Source organism: Colletes gigas, unplaced genomic scaffold (assembly GCF_013123115.1).
Source record: "Colletes gigas isolate AHSC1104 unplaced genomic scaffold, ASM1312311v1 Colletes_gigas_Sc00004, whole genome shotgun sequence".
NCBI lineage: Eukaryota > Metazoa > Arthropoda > Insecta > Hymenoptera > Colletidae > Colletes > Colletes gigas.
Window position 1 is genome coordinate 3806450 of NW_025106633.1, and position 25336 is coordinate 3831785.

A 25336-nucleotide genomic window follows, 5' to 3' on the forward strand; every position below is an offset into this window, starting at 1 on the left:
GCAAGGAGTGTTAATGTTATTAGAACCAGATCGTTCGTCTGCTCGCGGAACGAGCCTCGTATTTAACAGAATGGCGGAGTTACGTGTAAAAACGAAATTACGGTAAGCCCGGTTGATGGATGTAGATAGCATCTAGCAGACATTATGAATATTAGCTCGGACACGAGCGCCGGGCTAAGGCGCAATAACTCGAAAATTAACGACATCGGTAATGGCGACGCCAACGCAAACATCACCGTGGACGGAAAGAATCCTGAACGCCAGTCAATGCGTACGGTAATTGTGCAACGGGTCGGTGGAAAACATCAGAGACGGCGGTCTGCTGGAGCCATTAACTCGGCAAAGGTCGTCGGCAGGCTGTATCCGAGGCGTGACGGCCATCAAACCTGTATCTCGGCCAGAAATTTATTTCCCAGCCGCGCACACGGTGAACTCGACATTCTCGTTTCCCTAATTATGTCAAATTTTAATCGACCCATCAAACGCGCATAAAGTTACCGGATCCCCGCCGTACGCAATAACTTCTGCCGAACGTTTACACCGAGGGGCTACCAGTTCGAAAGCCCCCCTATCGTACGGAACGGGGGGAATCATCAACGCGAACCGTCGTTAGATATACGCGGCTAATTAACGTTCTTCCCGCTAAACGATACCGATAAATTTCCCGGCGGCTCGCAGACGTCCGCAAACGAGACCGTACGATGAAAACGCGGGTAGATACCGCATCGAATTCGTCGAGCCGTGGCTGATAATTGAATAAAAGGGGTTTCGACGTCCCACCGCGTCGAGGTGTGATCGCGGATGCTCTCAGCATGACGTATGCATAAGTCCTCTCGGACGCTGAGGATCCCCCGTTCGATTCATCGCGTGCACTTGCTCGCGTCCGTGCCTTCTCTAATCGCGCGTCGCTTTAATAATACCACTCTCCCCGTGGACCGTGGCTCACAGATCAACGGAGATAGCCACAGCAGAGGAAATAAAGAACCACGCTGAAAGTAGAGCGAAATTGCCAGTTTTCTGGCGGTTCGTTGACTCATGCGCTATTCCCTCGCTTGATGACCGCGTACCGGGCCCGTCCATTTGTCTTCGCGGAGATACACCTGCTATTCTGGGCTTCAAGCATGTGAAATTCGAAATATTAAGAAATTATTTACTTCTTTGTAGGTGATTCTCGCCTCGTCTTATAGCTTGTATTTGATAGAGAAGGAGATTTTTCGTGGAAAGGAGAGTTTCGCGAAAGCCAAAGGTGGCTAATGGCGTAAGATTAACGAACTCGCGGAAACGGCGTGAAATCGCATCGGTTTCACGGGCGACAGGAGATAATGGCTGGATTTAGACGTCCCGCGCGCGGATAATTCGACGCGAAGAAATTGTCCACGGGCGGGCAGACCGAGCTGCCGAGCTCGCAGCGTTCGTTCGGCGAATTAGCATGTAAATCCGTGGTATTAAGACGTCGCTGGTAGCGCGGGATGATGAAACGCTCCGTCCCGGCATTGTTAATCACGGAATTAGCATATGAAATCTGTATTATACGCGGAGGCAGCCGAGCTATCGACCAACCGACCGAGATGCACAAGAGTAACCCCTCTGCACGATGCTGCGACCAGTGCCGGATCATCCGCGCCTCGAAACCCCAACATTCCTCCACGAAAACTCAATCTTTGGAACAAGAATTCCCTCAACGAAAGCCAATTCTTCTTTGCTGTACTATTTATTAACAGTATAACTTTCGCGTATACCCTATCAATCTACGTGGACAACCTCTTAAAAAAACATCCTTATATCATTTCATTCTCATCAAAGCATTGCTCGAAATATGCACAGTGCAAAATTTTAAATTCAAATTACAATTTGCTACTAAGCAAATAATTCCTCTATGGTTACACATTGTTATTTCGGGTGTCTGCACGAGTAGTCGTCAAATTATTTATAAACTGTCGCGTACGTGTCTAAATAATAACTATATTCCAATGTAGAAAGGGGATTCTAGATCCTTATAGGAATCTGGAAATGGTTGAATTTCCCTGCCAGGTGGAGCAGGGCAAGCACGAACGCATTCACGCGGCTGCAACTCGCTGCACATACGCTGTCACGTATGTACGGGGTGCACATAATAAATAAGAGGGATCTCTATCAGATCCCACGCAGACCCCTGCGGCTACCAGCAGCATTATAATGCCCGTAAGCTGATTAGTCTCCCGAATTTGTCCACGTTCTTATAATTGGCTCAATAAGCAGGTTGACCGATTAACGAGCCTCTTCAAGATTTCTCTACGCTCTTCCGTTTCTCTTTTTGCCGAACGAAGCAAATAAATATTTTTCACCGGGTTTCTACGATCGCGAATAAATTCTACAGGGATTTTAGAAATTACAAAAATAATCTGTGTGGAATTTTGCGATTGGCGCGTGTCCCGCGACCCCGGAGGCTTTCAGTTTCTGGTTCGACGTCGAAAAACCGTCGAAATTGATAGCGGCGAGGGCTCGTCTGGTGTGCGTGCACCTTAAGCTCGTATTTATTCAGCGGGCTGCCCGAAAACCCCGGGAGGGAACAAAACGCGCAACAAATAGGAGTTAATCGGCTGGCTACATCGATACTAAACGCGCGGTTCATTGTGTGGAGGCAAACGCCTGCTCGATATAATTGGCCTCTAATTAGAGTCCAGCAAAAAGTAAACTCATCCCTCTGCCTACCTTCTCTGCCCCCCGAGCCCCCTCTACTGAGCGATTCGTCCTCGTTCCTCAGCATCCAGTGGCGTCGCGCCATCCTTCGTACCCTTTCTTACCTGCTTCCTTCTTCGGAGGAGCCGTCTTCTTTGTTGCACTCTGTGCTGGCTCATCCCTGCGGTAAGTTTCACCTTCGCGTGTGCGCAATGGCGTAATCGACGGTTTCCCGAAACCTGAAAATGGCAGTCCGTGTAATTACGGTGGTAAAGGAATTTTTTTTCGCCGATCCGTTCGTCGTCCTTTTTCTCGTTGCGTCCGTTTTTTTTAACGCTAAAGAGTTCGAGTGCCTTCCAGGCCTTCGCAGAGTTCGGATGAGACGTAGGTCTCGACGCGGTGTTCTTGGAAATTATCCCTGACCGATATGGTGGTCCTTTTGCCACGTGGGCCCCACAAAATTGGATAAAACTTTACAAATAATTAATGCTTAAAATCTTTGATACATACAAATTCCTCGTAAGAAAGTGAATCGAAAAGTCCTTTACCATTTCACGATTCCAGCTCTAGTTCCCGAGATACGACTACTTAAAGTTCGATGGCGTCACTCCCGCCATGCGCGCCATCTGTATTCCGGTCAGCTGATCGCGCGGCGGGAAAACTTCGAACGCTCGTATCTCGAGAACGAAGCGTCCGATCGCGAAGCGACAAAGAACATTTCGACTTCGTTTCGCATGTTCCCAGCCGTTCTAATGGCTTTTAAATATACTGCGTAGCTAGAGGCCTCGCAGCACCCTTTGTAACGCCACTGCGCGCGTAGCTGTCAGCGTTCAGCGTATCGTCGCCTCGTCGACGACTCAACTAGAGCCCCCGGATGGAGATTGATTTGCCTTTGTTGGCAATTAGCCCGCGTCCATTAGTCAGCCGGTGACTTTTCAATCGGGCGGGCCGAAACGAGGCGGATTGTAACGAGGCGCGCCAGGCAGCCAGGCAGCCTCGTCATCGACGGACAAATGGATTTCCTTCGCGGCCTTCTTAATCCCCTAAGTGGCAGAGCCTTTAAATAAATTCTATCCTCCGCTTTGCGTTCTCAACCCCGGGGAAACTGATAATAAACCGTCGATTCTTTCTTCCCTCCGACTCTGCGAGGTGTTTTCGAAGCGAATAGGAGATTTTACCAACAAATGGCATTAACTCTTTGACCTCCACCGGATCCACCTTGGACCAGGACGGTTGTTAAACGACAAAACGTAGCCAATTTTTTGAGAAATTTGTATCCAGACTGGAATTTTCACCGTTCGTAGGTCGAAGCCTCGGCAGTCTCGGAAGTCCAGTAGAAGTCGAGCGCGAAAGGAATCTCGATCTGAAATCTGGATCTCCCGGGGACCATAAAATAAAAAGAGCCCGATCCTTCGTTTCGCATATTCAGACTGGTTTCCCGGCCAGCGATTCCTTTGACGAGCTCGTTCGTCGTTAATTAATTAGCATATTGCGCAGCATCGTCCCTAATGAGTTTAATGCCCCGCTAATTATCAGTAGCGAGGGAATTTTACGAGCGCTAAATGTTCGTCTAAACGGTCGCTGTAAATCATAGTTTAATTGACCGACAGAGCAAGAGCGAAGGAATAAAGGGGTAGGTGGATCGCGAAACGGGAGGGAAAGAGAGGAGGAAACGGGACAAGGAGAGGGGAGGAGACGCACGCTATGGTGTACAAACCTTTAAAGGGCCGCGCGCGGCGGGTCAGCGATTTCGATTCCATAAATTATGGCTCGATCTCGCGTGTCACGCACCTACGTGCGTACGCGCCACGAAACAAAGATACACGTTCGCGCTCGCTATTTATGATAATCGATTCCGGGTCGACCAACATTCTCCGAGTTTATACACGGCGTAAACACGGTATCGCGTATCGTGGCGAATCGCAACCTGGAACCCGGGGGCTCCCTAGCTGGAAAAATAACTTTAACGAGAGCAGCAACTTAAGAGATTCCTTTTTTGTTTCGTATCAAGATTTGGCAGATATATTCATTCGTGTCACAGGCCTTTACAGTATTTTTTTCATCCGGTAATATGAACAATTATGGGAGTTACAACTGCTTGTTCGATAACCGACTTCTATGGTTTCGATCGATCCGTGTCAGAATTTTTTAAAATTCCTATCCAAGTTCGAAATCGATCGAGATATCGTGGGAACTTTCGTATCGGGTAAATTGAAATCCGGTCCCCCGCGTTGGCTGCGCCACTGGCTGGAGGGCATTCTTTGGTGGTTCGCGCGATACAAAGCAGCCCCGGCGTCTCCGAGTCGCGCACGGCCCCCAATTGTTGCAATCGCGGGACGCGTTATTAATTAAAATAATAAGGTGTTGCCGGGTCGCGACCCCGAGGCATCCACCGGGGAAGACAAACGTCCGCGCAGACAGAAAGAGACGCCAGTCGGCCGCGGAGAAGGTACGCTCGAATATGAAAAAAGGACCGCGAGGACGCGACGGCGGAGGGAACGAAACGGAGAACGAAGGTTGAACGAGACGAACCGCAACGAGAGAGAAGCATCGTCAGAAGGCGTCTGGCCAGCGTTCGAAGGTGGCGGATGATAAGAGGAACGAGGAGGGCGCAAGAAGGGAGACAAGAAGAGGAGTATAGGTTAACGAGGGTGTGATTCATGGGGCCTTGGCAGCCAGGCTCCCCACTCGCGCTCGGAAAGGTGCTCATATCCCGAAATTATGTTCAATGCACACCTGCTGCATCCACTATTCCAGTTTCCGCCGATTCCCGCTGCCCACTCCAACCATAATCAATCGATCTCGCTATTCTTTTCATTCGTCGAAGAGGACCAATTGTTAGCAATCTTGGAATTATCGCCACTGTGTATTCATTACCTTCTGGAGTGTGTTCAACCCCTTCAGGGATCGGTTATAGAGAAAAATTGGTTCTAAGTCAGTCTTGTTTCCATGTTGCAATGTCTAAAATAGTTTGTGTTAGAATTAAAGAAACGATTGACTTCTTTAGAGTGTGTTTTTATGCACTGGAGAAGCTTTTGGAATTTATGTACTAGTCTAGAGATCATGAAACTACTTGAAAGCTTCACAGTTTGGTAGAAACTTGATTATTAAATGAAATCATCGACGTAATCGATACAATATTACGTAAAATGTATGCATAGTGACTTCAGGCTTGTTTCACGCATCGATACCAAGCAACGAACCAGGATTTCGTGCAATAATCGAGGTACTACTGCGTTGTGCGCAATCTTCGCTATCAGCTTGACTAGAACTGACAATGTCAGGGCAATTTCTTCGTCGAAATCGTCACGTTTGTCTATTTTATAAGAAATCTTGCGATTGGAAGCAAGTGTTGTTAACGTGGATGACTTATGTAAAGGCTAATAATCGTTTAACTAAAGAATGAAGCAGTGTGACTTTCGTTTGCCAGTATTTAGAGAATATAGAAATTGTAGCTATCGTTATGGGGGAGTCGCGTAAAATCTGGACGCATGAGAACCACTGTTCAGGCGCATCCAGGTATTATTTAACTTGGTTAGGGAGCGATGGTGCGTGCGACTGATGGGTATGAGGTTGTAAAGGATCCCTTCGAGACATTAATATTACCAACGTAAGCACCGACTCGCTTGTAATCACGGTGCATCGTTGCACCAGGCAGCGTGTATAGCGAAGCGCGTTAGGCGCGTACGAACTTCGCCTTGGTTTCACCGTGAACGCCAAGCTATTGGTCGATCGAAACGATCGAGCATCCTTAAACAACCAGTGTTTTCGCTTTAATGTCAGTTTACCCAATTTATCTCGACGCAAACGTCAGATACTACGGAAAAAAGTTTCACTTCTCTCCGTGCGTTTCGTTTTACAACAATGTTCGGGCCCGAGGAAAGAGCGGACTACTGGGCCCAGGCGGAAACACGGCCCATAATCGTAACTACGACGTAACCATTGGGTCCGTCCGCGACCACCGAAATCCCTCCGTCGAACGCGGCTTACTTTCGCTATAAATATTTTTTATAGTCCGTACGCAGGCGGGGCCCCAGCATTATCGGGCCCAGCGCGGATATTCTCGCAGTAAAATTTGTCGCGCAAATCCGTCGGCCGTAAATCGGCGACGCCGCGGCCCGGTCCGCGAGCAGGGCCCACTTCCAAGGGAGCTTCCTTTTACGACTTCATTTCACCGCGTGTCCTTTTTGGGACTTATTCTCGCTCGGCGTGTGCATTTAGAAAGTAGAGAAATTCTTCCCCGTAAGTGCCATCGACCTCTGAATCAATTTGGTCGATCGTTTCGAAATGTCATTCAAACTTTTCGTAAATGTACCATGTTGCAAGGGGGGTGCCTGTGGTTACGAATGAGTCTTCGATGGAAAAATAAAATGGCGAGTATTAGAAAGAGATCGTCGACCGTTAAGGGTTGAAAGTCCATCTTGCTTCTTTGATAGCCCGAACGGAATAATCCCTTTCGTTTATTTTACGGTTTAAAACGTCACCGAGGAATCAGCTGTTTTGGGTCCACGCCTCGGGGCCAGGCAGAAACGCACAATTTCGGGGATTACTCTAACTGTGTTAGAACTTAACCGAGGATTAGCCGGTCGGACGTAAAAATTACCTGGGGGCTGACTTCGCCGTTGGAAAACCGCGCGGGAGGGGGGCGGACGTAGAAAAATACCGGATAATCGGTCGACAGAGTTAAATGGATAATTTCGGGATTTACCGAGGGAAGCCATGCTCGAGAACACGTTTACAAACTTGCGGATTTAAACGTTCCTAGCTAACCGGGGGCCGGGCCCCCCAGTTTTAACCAGCTTTTGTGGCTCTGCTCGATTGTTGCGGTCACCCGCAGATTATCACTTGCCCGCCCACCCTCGAACCCTTTAAGAAGACACCCCTGGCAGGTCCCGCTGCTCGCGACAACCCCTCGACGCTACTTTCTCGAGGAACAACGACAGCGACAACGACAGACTGTTGACGAGGAAATTTCGCTACGTGAACGCTCGTTTGCGATCGTCCAACCATCTGGGACACTGGCTGTCATGGTAATTGTCAACCCATCTCGCCCAATTCGTTGCCCCTACGGCGAAAGAGTAATACACGTGCATTAGCCTCGACAGCACTCGTTTCGACCTTTGACATTCTCGCGACAAATTGGACTTTAGCCCTCTAACTTTTTAGACTCAACAGTGCTTGTAGAATACTTCCAAGGGGTTGAGAACATTAGACACGTAGTTGTTTATAGCTAAATTCATGTCCACAGTGTGAAAATAGCCCATGATTTTTGGGGGGATGAAAAACCTATTTATCCAATTATTTCTGACACTGCTAGACTGGAATTATTTGTTTTTTCTTGTGGAGAATATTATAGAATGAAAATATTGTTCTATATAGCACTTTAAGGATTATTTTCATCCCCTAAATAGGAATTAGACCGCTGAAGGAAACACGTGTCTAATATTTATTACGAAACTTCGAGCTCTGTGATGGATGACTCTTAGATTCTTTTATCGTTCATTTCACATATTGCAATGCTTTTTAACAAGTAGAATATCATAAAATATCAACGTAATGATAAACAGTATCGAGTGGCCTTGTACTGAGAGTTAAAAAATCGCGTGGAAGTATTCCCTTTCTCCGCGGATTGCTATACATTCAGATTCGGAGCCCAGCGAACGACTGATGGCAAATCCAGTTGCATAAATCGTACGGTGCAAGAATGTTAATGCTCATTGCGATAAGTTAAACTTTCTCGGAGGATTCTTATCCTCCTTAATACGTAATTTATACGACGCGATGCGTATTTATTAATTTGCCGTGCGCGAGTCACTTCGCACATTTTCAGCCCAGTATCTGCAACTTGTATCACTTGTTAACTCTTCTCGCCGCACGCCCTGCTGTCGTTATTTATCCTTATAGCAAAGGGCGCACACCGGTCGGATAAATAAATAAATTATTACGCGCGTTTTTAACTTTTTGATCCCTTCGTTCTGGGTCTCCTTGAGATCTGTGTTAATATGAAACAACGTGGTTTATTATATGGTATATACATAAATCGGCATAAAATAAGGTGTGGTTAGAAAAATATAAATTACAATCTTTTTACGACACTCAGTTACTCAAAGTACAATTTTTGAAACGTGCTAGGTGTAAGGGATGGTTGCAATATTTTTAGTAAATTAATTGGTACGCGAAAAAAAATATCAGTAATTTAATTTTCTTGATTTAATCAAATGGTTAAGATGATTTCATGGATAAGCTTTATTTCACCCTAAATTGTTGCAAGATCAGTACTCTCGGTGAATAAGAATATCCACGAGAATACCAAACGTTCCATACTAAGTCCAGTATAAAAGCCAAAAGGGTTGGAGGAAACGATTCCAAAGTTTCCCGGAGGACCGAATCCGGGATTCCATGGACTCCGCCCGGTTCCGGGGAACCCTCATTAATACGGAAGCCGCGTCTCCAACTATGTAAACAGGGTCATTAAGCGCCCGTTAAATCAGTTTCCTTCGAACGATCCGCGAGGCAGAGCCTCGGTAACGAAACGAAAACAAGAAGAGGACGACGGAACAAATATCCGCCGGTGGTTGGCGAAACCGCATCGCAACGCCAAAGATGGAAGTCCCCGGGAGATCCTGAAAGCTCTCTCGCAGCGTCTCGACGCTCCACCCACAACCCTTCTGACGTTTTAACAAACAGCGCCGCGCCGAGAGCGGATAATTATTTTCGCAGGACGCGGCGAAGGGCGCTGGATTACCTCTTGCCTCGCGTCTTCATTTACCCGAGGCCTCTCCCCCCACCCACCCCCTGCTCTACCCCCACCCGCCAACCCCTCCACGACCTCCCACACACGCACACGGACGCGAACGATTTTTCGTGCTGAAAGCAACCGCCCTTCGCGGCTTTTTTTGCACGGACCTGCGGGGCCCTTGAAGGGTATGGGGCGTGGTGCGCGCGTTCAACGGTTTAAATCACCTCGAGACATACATACGTACGAACCACCTCCGTTGGTCCCGACGCCTCCATTCGCGTTATCCTCCAGGCAATTCGCGGATACCCTCCACCGCGTACTCACTTTTGCCCCACGCGGACTAAAATCGAAACTATACCGGGAAAATGAACCCCGAGAATCGCACGAAATCTTTCACTGGAGAGCAAACTGATCGATAGTGCTCGCTAATTTTTTAGTATACTTCTTCAGACAAATATTTTTATACAAAAATTTCGAATGGTAATGGTGGATGCAAGGTACAGGAGGATATGTAGTTACAAATGACTAACTTTACGATAGGTATGTGCATGTTTGTTGTTGTTTGGCACGTGTGGTCTAGCCTAAATTGTTCGATGGCGTTGTTGCCTCCGTTTTACACTTAATATTGGCACAATAGCTACAAACGACTCACTGTACAATATGTATACGCGTGTTTGTATGTATGTTTACGTGTGTTGCGTATGTTTGTCGTGTATTTGATACGAGTGATCTAGACCAAATTGTTCAATGATGTCGCTGTCTCCTTTCTATACACAATATTCGTCCAATAGCTTCCCCCTTCTTCAGTAGATCAAGTAAAACAAAACCAATCTTCATCCCCCATCTATTCCCATCTAGTTTTTCAAACGCGCGCGTCGTCCAGTGACGTCTCGATTACTTTTTTGACGTATGTTACTACCGATAATAAGGAGATGCCTAGTTCGTCTCAAAGATTAACGAACGAAGTGCATCCCTATGCACTTAACTTATTTTCCGCGAAACAAAAATGGCGATTCCCCGGGAGTTTTTTTACGCTAGGACCTTCAATTACTGTCGGACGTAATTCATCTTGGCAACTAGTTTGGGCGTAATAAAAGCACACCATTGCTCCTCCCCCCTATCTTTAACGTAATTGATAAAGTTCCGATATTAAAACGTATCGGCGATACATAATAAGTTGTGATAAAATCTAGATCCAGTGGACAACGATTCCTCGGGAATGGTACCAGTTTAGATAAACTTATTGTTGAGCTCGACCAGCGGATCCAGAACGACCTGCACGACCGATCCAGATCCAGAGACACGTTTATGCGTCCGAACGTTGCATACAGGAGGAACGCGTAGTTTCTAGTTTTTCCTTTCTTTAATTGAAAATTGATTCGAAGCTCGACCGGACTTCGCTTCCAATTTAACGGACACGGTGTTGGATTTAATTGATATCTAGTTGAGACATCACGGAGGCAACCGGTTGCGACTCGAGCTAATCGACGCATAGCTTAGATGCGATCTGAACGAGATGCATAACTAACTAGATCTCGCATTAGATAGCACGGTACACCTGCTTTGGATCTAACCGGTAATCAACCTAGACCTACCTTGTACTAGATTTCCATTATAACAGTCCCTTGCGCGATAAAAGAACCAACAAACGGAACATAATCGATAGCCGAATCGATTTCACGGCTTCAACGGTTGTTTGTTTGGGCTACCAGGACGGATACGCCTTGGGCTCCTCTTTTTTCGACGATTAATCACCCACCCGATAAACCGATCCTTCTTTATTCGGGACGAATCAATCTGTATCGCGTCGACTCTCGATCACTCGATCCGCGAGCGTCGCAATTACACTGCACGGGCAGGTGTCAATGCTTAAAATTGATTTCTCTCGAAACGCGAGGATCCTGACAAATCAGCTGTCACGATAATTATAGATTTTTGAAACAGTAAAGGTCTATAATTTTACTTTGAGAGGAATTAAATATTTTGAAAGTCTGTAAGGCTCGTGATACTTGTATTTGCGTTTCGTGTTGAATTCGCCACAGTTTCGCGGCGTATGGTTCACCTAGACGTTGCTCGTAACTTCCCGTGCACAAAAACGAAACGATTTAACCGTGTTCGTGCCTTTTCTTCCGCACTGTATCGCTACCAAGTTCCCTCCCGGACTCCTGTTCCCAGAATGAAGCCATTCCCGGCGAAGAGTACCATCAACTTCGCATGATCCCAGTAATAATCGATCTCCGTAATTATTGTATTCCCACGGACGTGCCTCGGACAGCGAGATTGCAAAAATGACTTACTCCCGATCCCATTAACAGAACCTCTACCATGAAAATTACAGATTTTCTGGAGTTAAAACCTCATCTTATCTATTCCCGTCCGTTTTGTCGTATTTAATTCTCCCAATTATCTTGGTTACAGAGACTGCCGGTTAAAAATCATTTTTAATCCCTCGACGGGATTTGCAATGCAAATGTAAACGTGCCTCGTGTTACAGCCTGTAACTTTCTCGATATCGCTTCTTTTTTCCCCATAAAAATTTGTACGTCTTCTCGAAAGAGGATCCGCAGAAAATTATAGATAGCAACGGTTCGCGTTTCCTCGACGAGGAAAAGAATAGGCTCTTAATGAGGCTCGTCTCGAAACGATTACGCGGATTGCTCTTAATTATGCGAGCCGAGGTATCTTCCCAGAAGCGATTTACAGGGTTCTGGGAGGGGTTGGAACTACCAACGGGGTGTGGAAGCGTGGTAGCCGTGGACTTTGGTCGACAATGCGCGCGTTATGGATTATCCACTCTTCTTGGTTCGATAATTTTCGAACGGTGCATCCACGGTCGGTGCATTACTTCGTAACTGGTTTCGCGAGGGGAGGCAAGGGAGGAGGGGGAGGGAAGCAGAGAGAGAAAAAGAAGAAGTGACCGGAAGAGTAGGAGGTGGCGAACGAGAGAAGGTACGAGAGGGGGAAGGGCAGGAGGGCAGAAAACCAATATGAAATTACCCTCGCGCGAGCGAGCGCCAAATTGCAGGTAATAAAGAGGGCCGATAAACAAATGAAGCAACGAGAGGCGCGAGGTGCGGCTTCTCCTGGGAAGGGAACGGTGGAAGAGGAACGCCGCGAGGATAGAAGAGGATCTCGAGGGGAGAAACAGCCCGGAGAACTCATCTGCGCCGCAAAACAAATACTCCGCGGTGAACGGGTGAACGGGTGAACGAGTGAACGTGATGGGGGGCGGGAGGGCGGGGAGGCAGCGGAGAATGAAAAAGAACGAGTCGACCGGCGAACGCTGTCTTCGGCCGCCATTTTTGCGAACGACTGATTCGCGGACCGACGCTCCGCGCGGCCATTTACTCCGAAAACGACGCAAAATAACGTTTCTCTTCGCTTAAATCGCGCGGGGCGACTGTCATATAAATATCGATAATAATCGAAATTGTTTAAAAGACATTTTTAGTCAATTTAATTTAATTTTTTTGTAGGTGTTTTCTGAGTTATCAGACTTTTGTTAAAATTGCAGCTTCTTCTAAGGATCACGTCATTAATAAAATAAAATTTCATCCATATAGTGAGTCCTCTCGAATGGAATAAGATTTCTCAATTTTATTTTATTCTCCTTTGACAAAGACTCGTAGTGTTCATTACAACAGTGTTTTATGCTGCACTTTGTGCAGCTTTCTTTCGCGTCAAACAACAGCAAAATAAGAGGTCCCGTTTCCAAGTAAACCTTCGTATTTAATATTTAATTAGAAACAATTTTCTGACACTGCCTCTTCAACCGTCTGTCTCCTGGCACGGAACTGTTGTAACGTTTTAATTCATTTTCGTTCGAGTATTGTTGCGAAAGAGAAACACGCATAAAAAGGACGGTCCGCGGGCATATGTTACGTCAAACAAAGGGTTGTCAGTAGGGACAGAAGTTGACGCGTTATAATTTCACGCTGACAATGAACAGCGACAAAGTGCCATTTTTGTTGTCGGTTCTTTTAAAATGACGGGTAAATTGAAAAATAAGGCACGGCTCCGTTAACGAGTAGTCGGCGCGTTTCGCGTTTGAAAACGTTTAAACGCGACATTGGCTACGCCACCATGCGGAAACGCTGTATTACTGTCAATCATAATGGACAAACCGTTCGACGGTGGCGGGAAAACTCATTTCTGTAGAAGACGTTCGCGATGAGGAACAATCGATGTTCGTGGAAAAAGATCTTCTCTCTGCTGAAAGGTCTTTGAAATTTATTGTGCAATTCTTTGCGGGATGTCGTGCTTGTTTCAGTGTCTCCGAGTTAACAGTTTTCTAAATATCGATTGTAGAAATGGTGGAAAGAAACATAACGGAAGAAGGGAGGCAAGAATTGCTTGGATAGATATTTGTTTACTATTTAATTTCTTCATTGATAAGTAAACTTTGTCACTAATAATTGTACGTGAACATTTGTAAGGAAGTTTCAATGTTTTACTCCAGGTCCTCAAATAGTAACACTAAGAATTAAATTGGCTTGAAACTCTCACTAAATATATTCTGGTAATGAACCAATCGTGTCTCAATATTCGTCCGTAGTTTTTTCAAATATCTAAAGTAAAAGAATAATGACTTGATCAGACAAGAGTTTTTCCAGACTCTCGATAAACATTCTTAGAACGAAGTTACCATATTTAGATATTATTCCTTAGGTTATCAAACGTCTACAGAGACACTCCATCACTCTGGATACTTTATAAAGCTATTACTCCCTGGAGTGAGCTAATGAAGTCTTAATATTGGACTCCAGGCCCCAAAAATATTAAATGCAAGAATATAATGACTTTATCATATCTTCATAGAGTCCCAATATTCTATTTCAGAGTAATGGGGAGAAAATTTAAGTAGCTATAGTAAGAAGCATATCAAAGTTTCTATACCCAATTAAGAAGGTCCCAATATTTGACTCCAGGCCCCAAAAATATTGAAAGCAAGAGTGTATGGTCTGGCTCGAGTATCAAAGCGAGCGGTAGGAGGCTAGAAATGGGAGTAGAAGGAGGAAGCCGATGGGACGAGCGTAATCCCCTAATTAATTAACCGTTAGAGTCGCGACGGGACGGCACGCGATCCTCGAGGACGGCGTCCTGCCGGGGCCAGTTGGTCAGCAGCGGCGTCGGAGGCTCGAGGGCCCGCGATCTCGAGCCAAGATGGCCGACCGTACGGCCCTCCTGGCCTACCGACTCCCTGGTGGGGGTAATGACGCTCATCACCCGACAGTGTTTTGCTATACCAACATCGGGCCAAGATCGCCTGGTCGAGAGGGAACGAAAGGGAAGGAGAGAGATCTGATCTCATCTGCGATAGGGAGACCCGGTGTCCTCCCGCCTCCTCACGGTCCCAGGAACCCTCCACCACCAAAAGATTCCACCTCCTCCACCTTCTCCTTCTACCTATGCTCGTACGCCTCCTCCTTCCTCTTCTCCTTCTTCGTCGCCTTACTCCCGTGCCTCTTCAGTTTCTTCGTTTCTTCTCTCTGGAATTCGTCGGATTCTTCTCGTCTTTCAACGAGCTTCGCCTCTCGCGGCCCAACTATCCTACCCTTTGCTCTCACACCACTGCCCGTTTGTCGTCCCTTTTTCCACCTTTTCAAATTTTTTTATACGATTTTCTTCGCCCAGTGCAAAATGCAAGATTTATCAGTGGCCCCTAATCTGTGTTTACACTTGGAAACACTGATGCAATGCTTTCAGTGCTTCAAAAAACGTTTCGGCCTCTCTATTATGTCTATTGAAGCTACCGAAATTTGAACATTCAAAATTCTACCAGTTCCTGATATCTAAAAATACTTTATACAATGCCTCGATCCTTTTCTACCTAATATAACCTCCTATCTATCGCCTGTTATATCAATCTTAAACGTCAGAATTAAATACAGGACTCCCATCGAGTCTTCTAACTCTGCTCAGAGGAATAATCAACCTTAAAGCCAATAATCAACCTTCAATTATCAAAAGAATTCTCCAATAAAAGAGTTCACACATTACCACTATCTCTTCCCCAAGTTCGAAATTTTTCAACCTCAATCAATCCTATGTTTTTCCTTCATCGCACCGCCATATTTTAAACCGAGAAATTTCTTCCCGAGATTGCTTCGCAAAGAAGCAGTTTTCTTCTTCGGTTCAATTTAACCGAACCTTTCGTAAAGTCTTAATACTTTCGAATATAATTCTTCCTCGTCCGTGGAACACGTGTTCCGCCATTCCAATTATTTCCCATCCGACTTGAATTACCGTAACTCGTGGGTACACGGAGAAAGAAATCCGTTCCCCCGGCCGTATCTCTCTCGCGGCGCTCGCGCGGACCGACGAATTTATTTTTTAATTTCGAGCCCGGGCTGGGAGGAAGCTTATTTAAAAAGACCGGGCAGTCTTAAACGGTTCCCTCATTAACTCCGTTCGAGGCTCGATAAATCATATCGAAGTAACGCGTGCAATCCAGCGCGCGCTGGAACGGAGAATTAAGAATTCACGCGTGAAATATGCCCGGCCGTTTAAGCCACCTCCGCATGGAGTCTCCATTAGTCCCTTATGATCGATCTTCCACGTCTCGATTCTGTCTCCGGGGGAAAGCTTATTATTAGCGTCCTTATCCCAAACTTCAACGCGAAGAAATCGTGGGGCCCGCCTGTATCTACAACAAGAAATATCGCGAGCGTATATTGAAAAAAACCTATCGTTCCGAAACGAACGACCGTATCAATTCTTCGTCGAGGACATTCGTTAGTTCCTTCGTAACTCAATTCGATCACCGCTTGGAAATAGTAGATGCAATTGCAACTTAAAAATTAGAATCCATCTTGGTGTTTCGGATGTTTCAAGTCGATGTATACGAAGAATACTAAAATTATGGTGCTTCGTAAAAATTGTAACGAAGAGAGAAGGTATATAAATTCTGAAAGGATATAAAAATTGCGAGATTTTAATGGCGAATGTCAGACTCGAAGACAACCATAAAATCCAGAATTGCCAAGGGTGACTTAATTCGATCAGTTCCATTTAGAAATAGGAGATACAATTGTAATTAAAAAAATCGATGTATACGAAGAGTATTAAAATCATGATGAACACGTGGAAAGCAAGAGGAGCTAAAAAATAATAACGAAGCGAGAAAATGCATAATTCCGAAGCGATATAAAAATTGCGAGAATTTAATGGCGAATGTCAGGTCCGAGGACAACCGTAAAATCCGGAATCGCCGAGGGCGGAGGATTGGAAACGTAAAAAAGTGTCTGAATCTACGAAATCGTAATGGAGGATCGGCGGAGAAACTAAATAGGAATAGAGGATCCGCGGGGTACGGGAGAGGAAAAGGGTCTCCGGGGCTGAGAGGTCCGGAGGATGGAGACCGGCGAAGAAAACAAAGGAGCATCGGTGGAATGATGCACGAGGTGTGTTTAGGCGCGCGATAGTGACGTGCTGCACCTCGGTGCATCGCCACGGGAGCCGTTCGTAGCTCGTGCGTCTCCTTTCCGCGGCCGGTGGATGGAATTCGAGCCTCTCCGTTGCCTCCTAACAAGACCAGGATAGAGCCGTCAAAGCCGCAGGGGGGCCACGGTGCCTCACCGACCCCCTGCTGGCCGCCATCTTGGCTTTTATTAACGAGAAAGGAGTCCCTTAGCCGGTCCCTCAGTCCGAGGAAGGCCAACACTTCTTCCACGGGAGGGATTCACTACAGTGAGACGGAATTCATTAGAGGTACGTCTGGTTAATGACTCGTTCGGCTACCTTACCACCTTCGGCTTCGAGCTTCTTCTCTCCCCGTCCACCACCCCCCTTAACCCCTTTTCTACCGGTCGTCGCTTTCTTCCTTCATTTTCTTATTCTCGCTCTCACCTCGCGCGCGTTAAATTGCGTTATAGCGCGTTACCGGCGCCGTTTTGTCACTTCCCTCGATGGAACCTCTTCCTCGTGGACGCGGGGGGGTGTCTGCCAGAATTAGGCAACGTTTATACGACACCCGCCGCCTTCGAGTCCATTACCACTCCGGAGAATAACCCTCAGAGACCTTGCAATTTACAATAATATTTTTCATTTAAGGGAATAATTTACTGATATATGTTTCATCGTTACTGGTAGCCATTAGAAGCCATTTACAGATATCGACACCATTTTATAAAATGGTTTCCAGTCGAACGACCAACAAAGAATATCAGCTTCCCCTTACTCCATTTCGTTAAAAAGATTATTTCCAGCTGCCGACGATTTATTTGGCCCACCCGAGAAAATTGTTTGGGAATAAGTGACCAAACTGTCGAACATGTCGCCGTGAAGAAATTGCTTATTATGTTCCACGTTGAGCCCGGGGCCAAATTTAACATCAACGGAGGTATTATTCGAGTGGTCGACGGCAGCCACGGTAGAAACTGTTTCCGGGGCGAAACAAAGTTGCGTAATTTTCTTATCAAACTCGGCATCTGCTCGTGACGGAATATTGTTTAACGAGGGGTATGATAATACCGGTCGACCGTATTCTATTATAATATTTGGTACACTCAAACATTTGGCGTTCTGGAGTGACGTATTCCCGGGACACGCTTGTGTCCTTCACGCATTCGCCCGTACGGCCTCCATTTTTTCGGATGAATGGTGTTTCGTGCCCTCCCCCTCCGAGCCTCCTCGACATCAGGTTCCGTAATTACGCGCGAAAGGAACCACGGAACGGGGTTCGTAATCGTTGATAAATAATCGTAACCCGATCCTCTTGACCCCCCCTCTTCGTCTTCGGTGCAATTTATCGTCGATTTCGTACCCCCGGGGGAAAATTATGAATAATCGACCGCGTGATTATTTGTAATTGCTCGGAGATCGTGCCTTGTCCCGGGGTTTTCTCCACGCCCGGGCGTTTCGGGCACAATTTCGTTAATGTTCCGCCGTAAGAAAAAACTCGAGCGCAGGTAGAAGAAGAGTAATTGAAAAGACGGAAGATTGAAAGATTGGAACATCGAAGAAAAAGGGAGCAACGGGAGGCGGCGGTACGCTGGGAGGCGCAAAATGACGACAATTTCCGTCCGCGAAATTGTAATTAGCAATTAGTCGCGGGCTTTCTACCCGGGGTCTGATGAGTTCGTTTTAACACTGCATAAAAGGCCACTGATTGAACCGCGTCGCTGAGCGGAGTTTACCGCGCCAAGGGAGACACCCGGGGGCCCCGAAATTAACCTTTATTGGAAAAGCAACTGTACTTTCGAGCACGGCAAATTATTTTGACGTGGTCATTAGCACGGCCATTCGGTTGATTTCTTTTTGAGGACGATGATGGCAGATCCTATCGAATTTTTATACAACAAAAATGTTCACCGTGGCGATACGTTTCGAAATTAACCCATTACCTGTCAATATTTTTTAGATGATCTTCGATGGACTTAATTGAAATATACTTTTAATATCACGGTAATATTATAATAGTATTATCATTTTTGCGTATACAAAGTGACTCGAAACGAACATTTTTTATGAATCCAATAGGAGACTAGATTTTCCAATATTTTAGAATCCTTAAGATATCGAAATAAGAATCGTCGATGTTTCCTGAACTCGTGACGTCGTGTTGGATCCTGCGGATCGTTTAAACCGAGAAAGTGACTGTTTCACGGCTAACGACGAAGGATCGAGGAACAGGATGACGGCAGGACCACGCACAGGACGATCCTTCGAGGAGATCGTGGCTGTTGGGATGGTCGATGAAGCGTGGTGCTCGTAAGTGGTCACTTACGCGGAAGGATCCTGACGAGCGGCTGTCGGTACGAGTTTATTCTTCCCGCGGTTATTGCCGTTCCTCCCCACCCCTTCTTCGACGTCGCGGTCGTTACAGGACGACGGAGACCCGCGAGGACGACGTGGGCGTCGGACCGAAGCGTCGCTTTAACGCCAAGCATATAAATATTTGCCCCTTGGCTCCTCTCAGGGCCGCATCCTTCTTCCTCTCACTCGAAGGAAACCACAAACTAACTCTTTGACAAATACTAACCAACAAGACCAACGCATAGTAATTAATTCGAGCGGATAAATTTGGTACTCGTTCATTCTACAAAGAAATTCTTATCAACAACAATTGTCCAATTTAGAAATTTGGAATTTACACCTCGTTGATTCGAAAATTATAATTTTCATGAAGAAATATTCTACGATTCGAAATTTGAATTTTTATTTGACGAGTCACGACTGAAGAGATTCTTACTCAGAACGATTTTCCAATTTCCATATTCGGAAATTACGATCTTCATCCGCAAGAAACTTTACTTTTCGTGTGATGCATACAAAATACTAGCATTCTAGTGAATAATTTCATCAAGCTTGTTCCCGTTAGGTCTTATTCAGATTCCCAAGATCGAATCGAACGGTAACCGAGACGTTTGGCTAGAGCAGCGTCCAACGCCGCCATTTGTATCATCTTGCAAGCCCATATCGGTGTACGTAGCGTCTCGTGAATTTTCTGGTGGCAGCAGCCACGGGTCAGCTCCGATCGAGATTCGAAGTCGAACGAAACGACAAGTGCAATATTCGCGGCGGAATAAAGTCGACGACGCCGTTTGGATCATCTTGCAAAGCCTCACGGGCGACCATGGCTGGTAACTCAGCAGTTTTATCGGCGACGTTTGAGCGCGTCCGGCGGAGGAACCAGGCCCGTAATCCGTTCGTCGAACGATCGCGCTTGAAAGGCACGGAAACACAATCCTCGTCGCGGACGCGTTGCGTTTATTAAAAATAATGACTGGTACGGGCTCGTAGACACCGGGAGAAGGAATCTCGACAATTACCGGCGCTCTCTGCCCCGACGATCGCTTTTATTCCCAAGGACGACCTCCGACGGACGCGTCCGTATCCGCGAAATTTTCCGGGAATCGATCGGGGAAACGAAGGACGATCGTAACCGATCGTTAAACGATCCGCCATTAAGCGAGCTAATCGCGCGACGATTAGTGAACCGACCTTTGTGATCGTTTGCGCAATCAAATCATTTTTTTTTATAGAACAATCTATCTGCGCGGACGAACAGAAAGCTTAAACGTTGGAATCCGCGGAGTGGAAATCAATTTTTATTTACGAATCATGGGGGGAAGAAAACGAGAGAGTATTATTTCTTGGTTATCAAATTTTTAAACGCGAGAACGCTCAGGATTCCGGTTCGTCCTGCTACCATATCCTTATCACCGAATCCTTTTCGCCGAGTTCTCGCTCGTTACAGCTCCCGTTACCCGGCTACTTCCATTTCCAGCATTTTTTGGAACCTTATTAAATCATAACACTCGACAACAGGACTCCACGAGGTTCTCGTTAAATTTCTATATTTCGAGCAGCGTGTACGACGCGTCGAGCAATCCGTGACGCGACTGGAAAGGGAGGGAGGCGGGTAGAAATATGCGAAATAAAATTTTTTCTCCGAGTCCCCGAGATTATGAAATTTCGAGATGCGCGAGATAGACTTGCACGGAAGTCGGCTAGAATTCGGGTCAATGGATCGTAAAAAATTTTATTTTCCTGGCAGAAAATAAGACGTGACACCTGGAAGAAAGATAGTAAAAGTTTCAACAGAAATTGGGAAACCTCGTCGAACGATATTCGAGGTCTATAGTAAAACTGGAAGAGAACAGATGTGTATTCGTATTGAGAATTATGTGGATTTTTAGTTGAAGTGGCGATTGAGATTGCCAAATACATTTAATGTTGTCGAGGAGAAAAATAGTAACAGTTTCAATAGAAATTGAGAAACTGTTTATAATCAAAGTAGAAGAGAACAGATACTCGTATTACGAATGATGCGGATTCTTAGTGGAAGTAGCGATCCAAGTAGCCAAATATAATTGTCTCGACAAGTAAGTTTAAGAAGTAATTTTTCTCGACGAAGAGGAGGTGGATTCTGTCGTGGATTTTCCACTGGAACAAGATGGACGAAGGAATGTCGAAGTTCTCGTCCGATAGGAGTCACGGAGCGCGGTGGAAAGGCAAGGAGAACTTGATTCTTAACAGGTACGACGTCCCCCTGGATTTAGATGTCTTCGCCGAGATACGTTTCCACGAAGCAGTTTCGGATGGTTCAGAACCCAGAGACCCAGTGTGACGGACTGCGTTATGCGATCCTATCCCGAGGGAGATCTCGCTGGTACCGTTGCGGCTATGGTCTCTTTAGGGACGTGTTCGGCGAACAAATTACCTTTTGTTTCGGAAACTTAACGGTTCCGTGGCCGTTCCGAGCCTGACGGTCCGTCCAACGTTCTTCTTTCGTCTGCAACCCCTGCCACACTCATCGATCGAATCCACGCGACATTTATTTCTACGTCAAATATTATCGTCCATCCACTGTTAACGGTAGAACTACCAAAACAGTCGAAATTACCCATTCGTAATTTCTAATGAAAATTTTTACATGCTCGACTTGGATTTTTGCAAACCATGGTCCATAAGAAAATGAATTAATATTTATTTGGTTTAATTTCTCTGATACAAATAAACACACTATAAGTGTAGGTAGTTCTAGAGGTGAAGAAACTACCCTTTGGTGCAAACAGAATTTCACGGTAGGTGAGGTTTGACTCTTTAAGAATAATACATTCTTTTCACAGTATTTGTTTACGTTAAACCCTTGCCCTAACGAGTCAGTCGTGTTTCAAGTTGTCCTCGATGTCAAGTTTTCTAGTCATAAAGCTACTCATAACACATTTTTACATTCACGAGGTATTAGTGTAATCTACTTTAGTCAAATCTACTCTTTTTCGTGGCCATTCCTTGCACAATCAAATTTAAACAAAATTAAATAACAGTTTACGTCTGAAAAATGATTGGAAATTAAACCTTCCGTCAAGGGGCTAATTTAATTTGACGATTCTATAAAGACTCTAATGTGAATATATATTCTGGAACACATCTTCGCCGAGGCAAATGGCGCTACAGACTCGACCGAAATCGTCATAAATCGACGCACGAAATTCCAATTGCAATAAATCCAACCCCTAATCGCGATGCTTCCCAGCATTCCACTTTAACAGTCCTCGCGTTTTTCCAGTTCGATACGTTTGCCAGCGTCGAAACCCGTCCAGCACTTACCCCAAAGCACTCGCGGCCAGAAAAAGACTACCCTTCTAATCGCGAGCTAATAACTCGCGGCTGGAAACGACGTGCCGGACCCGGTCGGACGAGCGTATTCGGTTTTCCACGATTACGTTTCCCCGTAACCGTGCACGAACCTCCGGTTATCGTCGAGCACTGTCAGCGACGGCTCGATGATCCGGTTCTCGCGTACGACGACGGTCCACGGGATTTAATTTCCCGGGTGGATATCGAGCGGCGATTGCACCACCGTACGGGGATCGCATTCACAAATTAGACGTCTCTATCCGGTCGGGGCTTACGGCCCAATGGGGCGAGAGATCCGACGCCGGCAAGAGTAACCCGATCCAAAGGTGGCGGGATCAGAATCGAGGGTAATCAGACGGGACACGATGTCCCGAGAGTGGCCGGGGAACGGGTCCTCCTGGTCCCCCGTAGCACTTCTTCGGGTACATTACCAACTCGAGCTTCGTATAAATATATCCACGAGCCCCGTGGAACCGATAGCGATCTGCCGTGGCGGGGCCATTTGTTGGCTGGATTCGTACGTCCTGGCCTGCCAACCGAACCGACCTTCGATCGTCCGGGGAACGATGGAGAGGATCACCTGCGCGAGAGGATCGTCCCGGCGTCGACAGTCTCGTTTCGCTCGGTGACGCGCGGAAAAATCCCGAAAATAAATGGTATCTGATAAGGGGACGTCGGCCACGGGGAGAGGAACCGGTGGCTAGACGGAGGCGAGAAGCCTGTTGCCCGGCGCCATTTTTCCAACCGCGGAACGGATTGCCTGGGAACAGCAAGAGGTATCCCGAAAATTTCTTTATTTTCAATGAGCGGCGATATCTCAATGTTAGTGAGAAGGGTGGCAAATGCGACTGAGACGAATTCCTAAACTGTGAAGAACCCTTGGGTCACGAGGAACAAGTCAGAATACTTTTAACGCTAGAACTACTGTGAGGATGTCAGGGATGGTTAGAGAAATTTGAGGGTATATTTACATTCGACTGTTTTGAGGGGGATGTTTCTTGGATCCTCAGTAATAAGTAGACTCCGGATGTTCATGCGATTTATGGGAAATTTTAAGATCAAGGTTAGTTTTGATCAGGCTATTGTGACTCAGAATATTGTTCACAATATTAGTAAGCTAGATGGAAAATTTTCGAGTCACGCAGAGCCACGGGCCCAAAATACTCAACCGACTCCCACAACGCGATCGACGCTGGATCATCCCTCCGTCAGCGTCCGTGGCCGTCGATCGCGATCGGCCGTCGCGCCGGGACGCCGTTTACAAATCGGTCGAGCGCACGTAACGCACGATATTCCTCTGAATACCGATAAAATATGCGGGGTATCTCGCGCCGCGGTCGCCGCTGACCTCCGTGGATCCGCTAATTATTTATCCGCGTTCTCCAAGCCGGCCGAGGGTCATTGGAAGGATTCGAAATTGAGCAAAAAGGGCTCTCGCTGGAAACGTCTCACTCCCGGTGCCCCGGAGACGAAGAAACCCTGGCGATGCCCGCGCGCAACCGCCGACCGACGATGGAACAGAGAGAGAGAGAGAGAGATCGAGGCAAAGAAGAATACGACAACAACGACGACGACCACGACGGAGGAGAAGAAGAAGAAGAAGAAGAGGAGCCCGGGCGGAGGCTGGAGGGGAAAGGCACAAGTGGTATAATCGTGATAAGCAGGTGATAGATGCTCCTCAGGCTCTGCACTGCCGTGGCTCCGCGCAGACAATGGCTATTTGTTTCTGCCTCGACGAAGAAACACGTCCTTCCCTTTCCCTCTTCCTCCCTCGCGATGCTCCTCTCGTCTTCCCTCGCTTCTTCTTCCCCCGACGATGCGTTCGCCGTGCTCTTCGCGAGCCGTTCTCTGCGGCCCCGTCCAACGATCTTTTGGGACACCACCGTCGGCTAAATCGCATCGACAGATAATCACAACTTAATTTGCCCCCCGCGGCCACGGCCCTGCCAGCCCCCCACACCCCCCAGCCTCGTCCACGAATACGGTCGAGTCACCCGAGCCCGCGAGGTTCCGTCAGATTCCTACGCGATTGCGTTCCTGGAACCCTCCGCCTCCGTCTGTCATTGTATGCAGATCGTTGCATTAACCGGGAGGGGTGCTGATAAGGGCTGACGATTGCTTTCGATTGGGTTGCTGGGTTCCAGAGGAAGACACCGTTGGAAATTTGGAAAGTAACAGAATTGGGGCCATTGTGAGAGTAATGGAGATGTAACAAAGTGAGATGAAATTAATCTGTGTTAAATTTTAAAGTGGGGGATGTTGGTGAGCGAAATTTGGAAAGTACTAGAGTTGAGCGTACGCCATTGTGAGAGTAATGGTAATGTGAAGAAATTAAATGAAATCAACCTGTGTTAAATGTTAGGTTCTAGTGGAAGACGACAACCATTTGAGGTTCTGAAGATAAATTTGGAAAATATGAGGATTGAGGCTACGCCATTGTGCAAGGAATGGTGATCGAAAGAAATGGAATAAAATCACCCTGGATTAAATTTCAAATTAAATTTATCAGTATTGTCAACATTAAAAAGTTGCACCATCCGAAAAATTGAAGAGAAAACCAGAATCTTTTGCATACCTACGTTGCTTTGTTGTTCGAATAAAATGTTGTCCGTTCGTAAGTCGTTGGAAATCGGTAGGTTCGACGGGGGTGGCGGTTTGCGTGACCGTCGCAACAACGGAAATGGTGAGTTCTTCGGGATCGGTGAGCGAAGTCGGCCGAGTCATCGCCTCATTAACGTTCCAGGATCGTCATTAATCATGCATGGTTCCCATTGTGAGGCGAGGAGAGGCGCGAGGCCCGCCACTTTAGAAGAGAGTCGTCTCTTCTACGTTCGACGATTAGCGGGGAGGGAA